This window comes from Tiliqua scincoides, chromosome 3, assembly GCF_035046505.1.
Source record: "Tiliqua scincoides isolate rTilSci1 chromosome 3, rTilSci1.hap2, whole genome shotgun sequence".
NCBI lineage: Eukaryota > Metazoa > Chordata > Lepidosauria > Squamata > Scincidae > Tiliqua > Tiliqua scincoides.
The window spans coordinates 230966859-230977321 of NC_089823.1; positions in this window are offsets into that span (position 1 = coordinate 230966859).

Below are 10463 nucleotides of genomic sequence, written 5' to 3' on the forward strand. Positions count from 1 at the left end.
TCTATCACATCCCATCACGCTACCTTTCCCAATTTCTTCTCCTACTCTGCCTTTGTCTTGTTGTTCTCTAACCTCCCCATCCTCATCCCACAGGAATGAGGAGTCCCGAACCGGATGCCCCTCGGCTCCTGTCGGCCTTCCCCCAGGGATCAGTTTAAAAGCTGCTCTGCCACCTTTTTAATGTTATGCGCCAGCAGTCTGGTTCCATGGGGAGCAGCAGCTCCATGGGGACAGCAGCTTTGTCCATGGGGAGCCCTCCCCCACCCCACACTTGGCCAGTTCCCCATCTCCTCAAATTGCAATCCTATGCATGCTTACCTTGGAGTAAGCCCCATTGACTATAATGCGAACTTACTTCTGAGTAGACATGCCTAGAATGGGGTTGTTAGTCACACTGTGGCTATGATGGACTTCTCCAGAAAATTCTCTAATCCCCTTTTAAAGGCATCTAGTCTAGACACCACCATCACATCTTGGGGCAAGGAGTTCCGCAGACTAATGGAAGAGTAGGTAGCTGTTGTTTTGTGGCTGCAGCCTACCTGTAGGCTTGCTCACACTCTCTTAGCTCCAAACAAAGTAGTCCACAGCTAGACAGCAAATAGAACAGGAAGTGAAGAGAGATTTTTTTTCCCCCTAAAGACCTTGCAGTGCACACCAAAAGGACTTTTCTTCCTGAGACATGCAGCAGCCGTTCTGAGATGTCGCTCTGAGCTGGTGCTTCTCCTTCAGGACCGACCTGCCTAAATTGTGTTGAACACTTTCCTAAGGACTCTGGACTCACAAGTGGGGGGAGCAGGGCCAGGGCTGTGTAACAAAAGGAACTGTGGAGGGATGTGTGTGCTTTCTGTTGGCTCATTTAACTACCTTGCATGACTTGTTTATAATCCCCTTGTGCTCACCCTCTCCCATTTTGAGGTGTTTTTCCACACTTAAAAGAGGCAAGGGCTGTGCATAATGTGGTCTGGCATGGGGGAAAAGAGACTGGATTGATTTGGGTGGGTGAGAAAACCTCTGAGTTGGGGGAAATTATTTTGTGTTCCATGTATTTCATGTAAACCCAAAACTTTCACAGCTAGTGAAGCAAATGTAAGCACAACCATCACATTAATTATTAAATAATCTTCTTATGTATTACAAATTTAATTGTATTTTTTGTGTGCGAGGGTGGGGGGGTTGCATGTGGTCCCCGCCATCTCCAAATTTTGCCTTCGTGGTCCCTGAGCTCATAAAGGTTGGGAACCACTGCTCTACGGGATGGGCAGTTTCATACATGGGGAAGCAGACCTCCAGGTACTCCTATTTCAAGCCATATAGGGCTTTAAACATCAAAACCAACACCTTGAATTACACCAAGAAATAGATGACAACCAGAAACGCCTGCGTTGGCTCGGTCATGTCGTGAGAATGGATGATGGCCGGATCCCAAAGGATCTCCTCTATGGAGAACTCATGCAAGGAAAGCGCCCTACAGGTAGACCACAGCTGCGATACAAGGACATCTGCAAGAGGGATCTGAAGGCCTTAGGAGTGGGGGTGGAACTTCCGGTCAGGGCTGGGAAGGGGAGAGGAGTCAGTAACTCTTGCTCAAGGCTGGGATTAATTGAATAGCAAACATGACTAACAAGATCCAAACGCCTGCCAAAGGGAGGAAAAGACAGAGGAAAAGCCCGTGCACAGATTGCCCAGATCGCCTAGAAAGGGGAAACCTGAAGAAGAGAAAAAAGAAACAACTGAGAATGGAGAGCTCCTTCCCCTCCTCCACCTCCACTGGATCTGAGTGTGCTGTAAGTACAAATATTAGTCTTACTGCATTGGCAACTGAACCTGTGGAATCTTCAGATGACTCAGCAATAGGGGTGCCTATTAGCAGATTGTGTCCAGCTGAAGTGAGGGGGAAAGCTAGAAAAGTTGGAAAACAAACCTCTCCCGGACAGAATCATAAGACAAATGGTGCCCAGACATGGCAGCCTGCCTCAGATTGCACTTTCCAACAATTAGGAGAAATCTGTTTTATATCTGCGGAGTCACTGCTAGTGATACTAGGTCGCCTAAACAAAATAGAAGGGCAAGTAGAAGCCATAATTCAGAATCCATCTCAGCTAACTCTGAATGCTGCCAGGTTCCAACCTCCGGTAATTAATGCCGAGGACGCCATTAAATCATCCTCCCCCATACCAGAGACAACAGACTATAGCAGCGCACAACACGGAAAACAAAGGAAAGTGCAGCAATTATTCCAAAACAATCAGATACTAATTCACTTCCCCAGAAGAGATGCCCACCTTTGGAAATCTAAAGAAACAATACTCCGGTCTCTTTCCCAACTTTTGAACTTTCAGGTTGTTCATTCAGATATAAAGTATTTTTATTTCTTACCCACCCAGTCAACGTATAAAAGACTTTTTCTTGACTTCTGCTCAGCAAGTGTGCCCCAGCAGATATTTCACGCAGCACAAAGGCTAAGAAGATTTGATATCTTCCCTCAGTGCGTTTTTAAAGAGCTAGGCATCAGATCATTAATCAGGAAAAAAGCTAAGCGTGTAGAAGTCAACATCACTGGGAAGACAGATATGCCAACATCATGCAATTCAGATCTTCATGGTACAGTATCTGCAAGACAAACTACTGTGAAGGATAGACATCAAGTACATGGGCGTGATGAACTGGAGGATCTGCAGATAAGATTGGACAGTCTCTTAAAGCAAAGTAGACAACCCAACCGTGGACATGAAGGAAAAGATCTGGTATCTGAGATGACAAGTGAGGCGAGTGAGCCGATGGAGTCTGATATCTCCATAGGACTGAGTCCACCATCAAAAAAGCTGTCAAATTCTATCATAGAAGCTGCTAATATGGTCCAAGACTCTATGGCAAAGGAATTGTGCTTTGGAAAACCACAAGGGAGCTTTAGTCTCCCTCTAACAACCAAAGTGGGAGAAATGACTAATCGTCCGGGACTGCTGCTGGCTCCAGACCCTCACTTCAACAACATAACAGCTCTTCTTGCCCCAGATTTGCTTCATTCACCATGCAACTCACAGCCTCTAACTGAGGGGGTAGATAAAGAACATGCCAAAGAACATTCTTTAAGGACTCTTCTGCCCAGCTCTGAAGAGCTTCCAATTTCTGATAATGCCCCCCAAGGTTTGTCCTTTGACCCCTTACAAACAATGAAGCCATCTGCAAAATCTGATTCTTTCAACTGTAATGTAAGCTCCCAGCTTATGGACCAGTTGCCTCAACTGGATGTGGATGAGGTCAAGATGACTAGGAAGGCCCTGGAGGCATTCAGAATCTTACCTCATCAGGAACAATGACAGACTGTGCAGAAAGTGGAACTGCTCTGGAAGGAGCTGTCAGATATGATGCAGACCACACATCGCCTTACTTCATGTGAGAGAACATCTTCTCTACGGGACTCTCCAATGGTTTCCTCAGACAAAGACCCTTTCTTAAGGGCGACCTATCAGACTGAGATGCATCAGGAGTCCCCAGTCAGGGGAAGCATGCCTTACTCCCTCTCACTCGGGGGCTCTCCCTCTACAGTGCCTCCTCCAGTTGGCTCAGCCTGGGCTACTGAGTGTGAGAAACAGCCCCTTAACCATCTGCTCCCTCCACCAAAAGAGGCCATTGATAGCGAACACTGCTGTCTAGATGATAAAATGGAGGGTGTGGTGATGGAGATGCCCAATACATCTATTCAAATTAAACAGCAACCTGCCTCTACTGTTTTAGAGGAACCCATGGCACAACTCTCCCAGCTTTCAACAGTGGATATCCAACCAAGTCAACAACCATTGATCCGTCTTGTTCCTGATGGAACCCCAGCCGTAGCAGCAACAGGCAATGCTCTAGAAGAGACAAATCTGCCGGATGGATTGGAAACCAAGCTAAGATTGCTGGAGACCATTATGCTTGAGCCAGAGCTACAACCACCTGTCTCAAGCACGCAGAGGGGCTCAGAAATTCAAATTCCCTTAATTCCATCAGACTGACTGCTTCCACATTGACTCCCTGAAGCCCTCCAAGGTCAACTGAAAATCCTGTCTTGGAATATCGCTGGCTGGTCAGCAAAGTCACGGGAGAAAGTGCTAGATGATATCCTAAGGGATAGAGATGTTATATTGCAACAGGAAACATGGGCTACCTTACCCATTGAGTTTGAAGGGTTCTCTGTAACATCACTACCAGCGCGGAAGAGCACAGCAAAAGGTTGTCCTGCTGGCGGTCTCGCCATATTAGTGAAACCAGTTTTTAAGCATCAGTTGCTGTTTATGGCCGATAGCTATTGTAAAATCCAGGCAATTAAGCTGAGGCTGCCACACCAAAGCCTTATGGTTATAAATGTGTACATGCTACCTGTCAATGACAAAGCAGCAAACGAAAAGCAGTGGGTATATTTTAGTGGCATGTTTAATGAACTGACTGGCAAATTTCCTTCTCTCGTACCAATAATTTCTGCGGATTTTAACGCCAGGGTGGGACAAAATAATGACATCTTCCATCAAATATTAGTTCTGCCTACTGATATGACCTTATCAGATATTTGTTTCTCTGAAAGGCAGTCAAAAGACAGAACAATTAATGTAGCCGGGCTTCTTTTGGCTAAATTCTGTATTACCAATGGCCTCACTTGGTTAAACGGCCTAGATTATCTGGGGGATAAAGGAGAGTATACCCATATTTCAACTAGAGGTATGAGTGTTATTAATTACATTCTGGTTCCCTTTTATTTTCTCCCACAGATAGTGAATTTTAGAGTTGGATACCCACAGTCTAGTGACCATTTACCCTTAATATGTGATTTGGCCTACTTCTCAGATTGCCACCACAATTCCCACTCTCAGGTGGAGGACGGTCACCCTGACACAATTAAAAGAATTAAATGGGATGCAGCCACTAAAGAGTCCTTTTGCACACTACTACAAACTGAGGACATGTTCCAGTTGTCTACTCTGGATCCAGATAACCAACTAGGGATTGTGACCTTATTCGAGGTTTTAATATCAACTCTCCAGAACAAACTGGGCTGGATACCTCCACCTCAAAGAACAGAAGGTGGGAGAAAGAACTCTGCCAAGCTTGGGCAGACTTGCTTGACACTGAAGTTCGCTGTACGCAGTGCTTACAATAAATTTCGAGTAACTAATAGTAGATTAAATTTACTACAATATTTTAAGCTGTCTGCCCAACTCAAGGAAGCTATTAAAACTTCGTTACACCACAATGCAACAGCGAGATGGTCACATTTAATTAAATCTGTGAGATCTAAAAACGCCAAGATTTTTTGGCAAATTCTATCAGGCTGTTTCTATAAAAACTCATTTGGTTTCACAGCAATTCCAGCTAAAATGTGGGAAGCACATTTTAAATCAATCTTCTTTGATGAATCTAAACCTGTCTCCATTGTTAATATGCCACTCCCGTTAGATCTCCCTGATTGGCCTGCAGTCTCAGTGGATGAAGTTCTTTCACTCATTAAGCAGTTAAAGCTGGGTAAAGCAGCGGGACCAGACTCAATTCCTCCTGATATTTATAAAGAAGCACCAGAGTGGTGGGCCCCAATAATTGCAGAACTTTTCACTAGAATTGATAAATTTGGGGTACTTCCGGACACTTGGACTAGATCTATCTTGGTTCCCATCTTTAAAAAAGGGGATAAAAAACTTCCCCCCAGCTACAGGCCAATCAGCCTTTTAGACCTGGCAGGGAAAATGTATGCTTCCCATCTACTTAAGAAACTTTCTGCCTGGATCTCGGACCATAACATCATAGGCCCAGAGCAAGCGGGTTTTAGGCCAAATAAGTATGCAATTGATCAGTGTGTGGTATTATCACACCTAATCTTCAAACAAAGGGCTCAAAATAAAGCCCAACTATATGTGGCCTTTTTAGATTTAAAGTCGGCCTTTGATTCCATAGATAGAGATAGACTCTGGGATAAACTTGAGAAGATGGGAGTGGACAAAAGGCTATTAATATTAATTCGTGCGCTTCATTTAAACACCTCATGCCAAGTGAAATTATCTCCGAGGGGCAGACTCTTGGCCCCAATTCCAATCAACAAGGGGGTCAAGCAGGGGTGTGTTCTTGCTCCCACCCTGTTCAATCTCTTCATTAATGATCTGGCTCCCTATCTAGCAAACTTTGATACGCATTCCCCCAAATTAGGTTCAGTGGATATCCCTCTCCTTTTGTATGCTGATGACATGGCCCTGATATCTCGAACTAAAATAGGATTAAGGAGACTGGTTAATGCCTGCATAGAATATTTTACCAACAATGCCCTTCAGCTAAACTATGAAAAGTCCAAGATTGTGGTGTTTGGGCACTCTTGGAAATCACAGTCTTGGCTTTTCAATGGTAAAACAATACAACAAGTAAAGGAATTTCAGTATCTTGGTCTCCGGTTTCACTACCGGCATTTCTGATCTTCCCATCGTCTTACAGTAATTAATTCATCCAAACTAGCTGTTCAGGCTATTACTCGCTTTTTCTTCTCTTGGGGTAATTCATTCATTCCAGCTGCTCTCCAGGCTTTTAATGCCAAAGTTACACCTCAAATTTTGTATGGCATTCCTGTTTGGATGCCAGCATTAAATGATACAATTGAAAAGATACATTCTAATTTTCTATACAAGATCTTAGGTGTACCGCATTGTGTTCCCTTTGCGGCACTTTGCCTGGAGATAGGCCAATATAGGCTGGAGTTTCTAGCTTGGTCCAGTTTCTTAAAATACTGGGCCAAAGTGTGCTTCAGGGCTGACCAAAATCCATTGTTAAAGGGGTTATTGACTGACTCGCTGTTGTCTCCTTGCTTAGCTCTATTCAATAAGAAAATTAGACAAATGGGTCTCGAGGAAGATCTACAAGGAGCTGCTACACTTGAGACTTCTATCAGGCTCTTGATAACAAGACTAATAGATATAGAAAGGCAAGAGATTTTGGCTGCAGCACAAAAAAAATGTTCACCCCTAAATTTCCATCTTAACAATACCTTTGGTCTACAACCAAAATACCTGTCCTTCTTAGAGTGCCCCTTTGAAAGGAGGGCTTTTACATTAGCCCAATGCAACGTGTTGCCTTCTAATGACCTACTTGGTAGATTTAGAAATGCCCCGAAGGAAGAACGATTTTGCAATTGTGGCCTCAGAGAGGTAGACTCTCTTCCACACATAGTTCTGCATTGTGCTTTTAATCAGGTGCTCAGAGACCAGTATCTCCCCTCATTATCTGGAAACAAAAAAGGTCTCTCTGAGATCACCTCTTTACAACTTTTGCTGGCAGGTGAATTTGAATCTGTGACCCTTCCAGTTGCTAAATTTCTACATGTGAGCAACTTGAATCGGGCTAAGTTGCTGGTTCTAAGCAACTTGGAGTAACTGTGTAAGCAAACTGGTGTGTTTTAACTCTTATTTCCTATCTCTCTTTTAATATATACCTTCATACATGACTGTTTGGAGATATTAGTTGTAAAACTATATGCCTAATAAAGGTTTGTTGTATGTTGTATGTTTTATGCCTTAGGAGTGGACCTCAACAGGTGGGAAACACTGGCCTCTGAGCGGCCCCCTTGGAGGCAGGCTGTGCAGCATGGCCTCTCCCAGTTTGAAGAGACACTTGGACAACAGTCTGAGGCAAAGAGGCAAAGAAGGAAGGCCCATAGCTAGGGAGACAGACCAGGGACAGACTGCACTTGCTCCCGGTGTGGAAGGGATTGTCACTCCTGAATTGGCCTTTTCAGCCACACTAGACACTGTTCCAGAACCACCATTCAGAGAGCGATACCATAGTCTTTCGAGACCGAAGGTTGCCAACTATTAGTGCTGTTGAAGAAGCAGAAGCATGCATGAGATGCTCATCACACCTTGTGCCCTCAGGATACATGGAGCAACGTTATGCACCAGCCAAAGCTTTTGAATGGAGGGTAGGGTTAGGGTGCATTACATAATCAAAATGTGATGGGTGAACAACTATGGTTGGATCTGACAAATCCAGGAAAGGATGCAGCCAGTGCAACAACATACTGAGCCATAGCTGACACCTGGGCATCCTAGAACCCAGTGCAGAGCTGGGTTCAGGAGCACTCTCAAACTGCAAACATGTTCCTTCAGTAATGATCCATACCCTGGGTTGCAGGGCTTGTTCTTCTTTGTCCTGTCCAATCACCAACTCTAGATAACTCCTTTCAGGTCCTCCATAGCCTTCCTAGTACCCAATGGAATGGAGATCTAGAATTGAGTGTAATCGGAATACCAACCCAACCCAAGCCCCCCGCTGACCTCTCTCAGTGTTTTCATGCAGTTAAAACCACAGGGGACAACTCAACCCTGCAGGATGCAGAAGCCCAATGGCCACGGTTGTGAGAATTCAACATCTGGAGTCCTTGTGGTTGGAAAGTCCCAGGTAGGGCTGGGAAGGACGCTTGCCTACAAGGCCACAAAGCTGCTGCCAGTCAGCATAGAACAGGTAATACTGCTATGCTAAATAAGTCCATGCTCTAGACTTTTTTATTTATAACTGCGGGTGTTTGAAAATGGTTTTATTTTTTCACAAATTCAAGAAAGAATAAAGACAAAGACCTTTTTAAAGAATAAAGATCTCATTTTTAAAAAGCCACTCTACTTTTTCACAACAGAGTGAGCATACCATGTAAGGCTGTTTGCAAATTGTCTCAAACATAAGACTCTGAATAGTTTTAAATTACTTACCGGTATTTAAGCTGAAAGGGGTTCAGAAAGATCTCAAGCCTCAATAACGAATAGGGTTGTCTTTGAAATCAGAACTATCAATATATTTGTGCAAAGAAAACAGAACAGAAATTTGCCAACATTGGACATCCTGAAAAGCTGCAGCTTGTCTCTAATACACCAACCTGATAACTGCAGGAGAAGAGTTCATCCTTATGCAATGTTTCCCAGCAAAATACGTATAAACAAGGTCAGTGAGCTCTATAGATTTTGCTGAATAATCTCTGGCTGATCAAGTTAGAATTGTTCAGCAGTGAGGCTTTATTTAGGAGTCGGGGCCTATTCAGAGAGGCTTTTAAGAAAAACAAATACATTTTACTGTTTGTTCCCAATCTTACTACTTTCCACCACTGATGAAATTACAAATGTGAACTATGGTTTCTTTCCATGAACAGGTAGTTCCATTGCAAACATTTTTAACACAGAAAAAAAACAACACACGCATCATATTTAGCCTGCCACTGTATATAAGATATTTGAAGCAGTTGACAAGATACTAACAATGCAATCTAAAGCAGCATCAGTGCAATGTTCAACTTAATAAAATAAGCAGCAACTTAAAACAAATAGACTCATGCACAACTACGGACCAAATCCTACACAAGGCAGCCAGTCAGCAGCCTGGTGAAATAATTGCTCTGAACTGCCCTGCAAGTGAGAAGCAGCAATGGATCTCCTCTAGAAAGGCATTCCAACAACTAGGCAGCACTGCAGAATAGACCTGACAAACCTGTGACCACCTGACAAACCTTTCACAGTGCTGAGACACTGATGATTTTATATTTTTGTCCTTTTTGTATTGTAAATAAGAAAAGCAGCTTGATGTAGGGCAGGCACTTCTGTGTAGGATTATAGTCATGTGGTTGTGATGCCATTAAAGGTTTTTGAAGTAGCAGTCATGTGGTGCTTTTCTGGGTTCTAGAACCTTACTGTATATCATCTCATTCCCAAAAAAAGCAAGGTATATACTGTCCTTGCTTGCCCACCATCTCTCATCTCATTCAAGTTTTTCTTCCTCAATTTTTCAAGGGTGGGTGAAGCGGGAGGCAGGGCGGGGTTTAAGCAGGGGACACAGGACCAGTACCATTCCTGGCCACTGTGCTGCTCAAGGGTGAACCTGAAAGTGCTGCCCCCCCCACCAGTTGTGTGACCTCCAGAGGCATTCAGAGGGCATCTGGAGAGTCTTAAAATGTCACTTCTGGGTTTATTTTATTATTATTTTTTAGTTTTAAGGCCCTCCAAAGCCTTAGAAGGCATTCTAGACAGCCTGGACAGTCAGGAAACAGTTTGAATTCTTAAAGCAGTTTGGAAGTTAGGAAGAGCCAGTGTCTGGACTATACCACTTCGGTGGCAGCAACATCCTAATTTCCCTCCAGTTAGGTTTCTGGTGTGAGTATTCTAGTATAGACAGAGACCCTTCCCTGACTCAAACCCTATTGCTCTCCAGCCCTTATTCAGTTTTCTCCCTTTTTCCCCTTTCTGTCATCCCAGGTTTTAAAAAATGGTTGTTGGAACCAGCATGAATGTATACAGAATACGTAATTTATACACTTTTGCTGATCTAACTACAGAGTTTGAGCAAATGTTCAGATCTTTGCTGCAGAAATCTTGGTGAGGCAAAGTTATCATTTGTCTGAAAATATCTGCTCCAAAACATGACACAGATCTCTCAGACAGGTTTCTGGGAAATAAGGTTGAGAGCCACCAGCCACA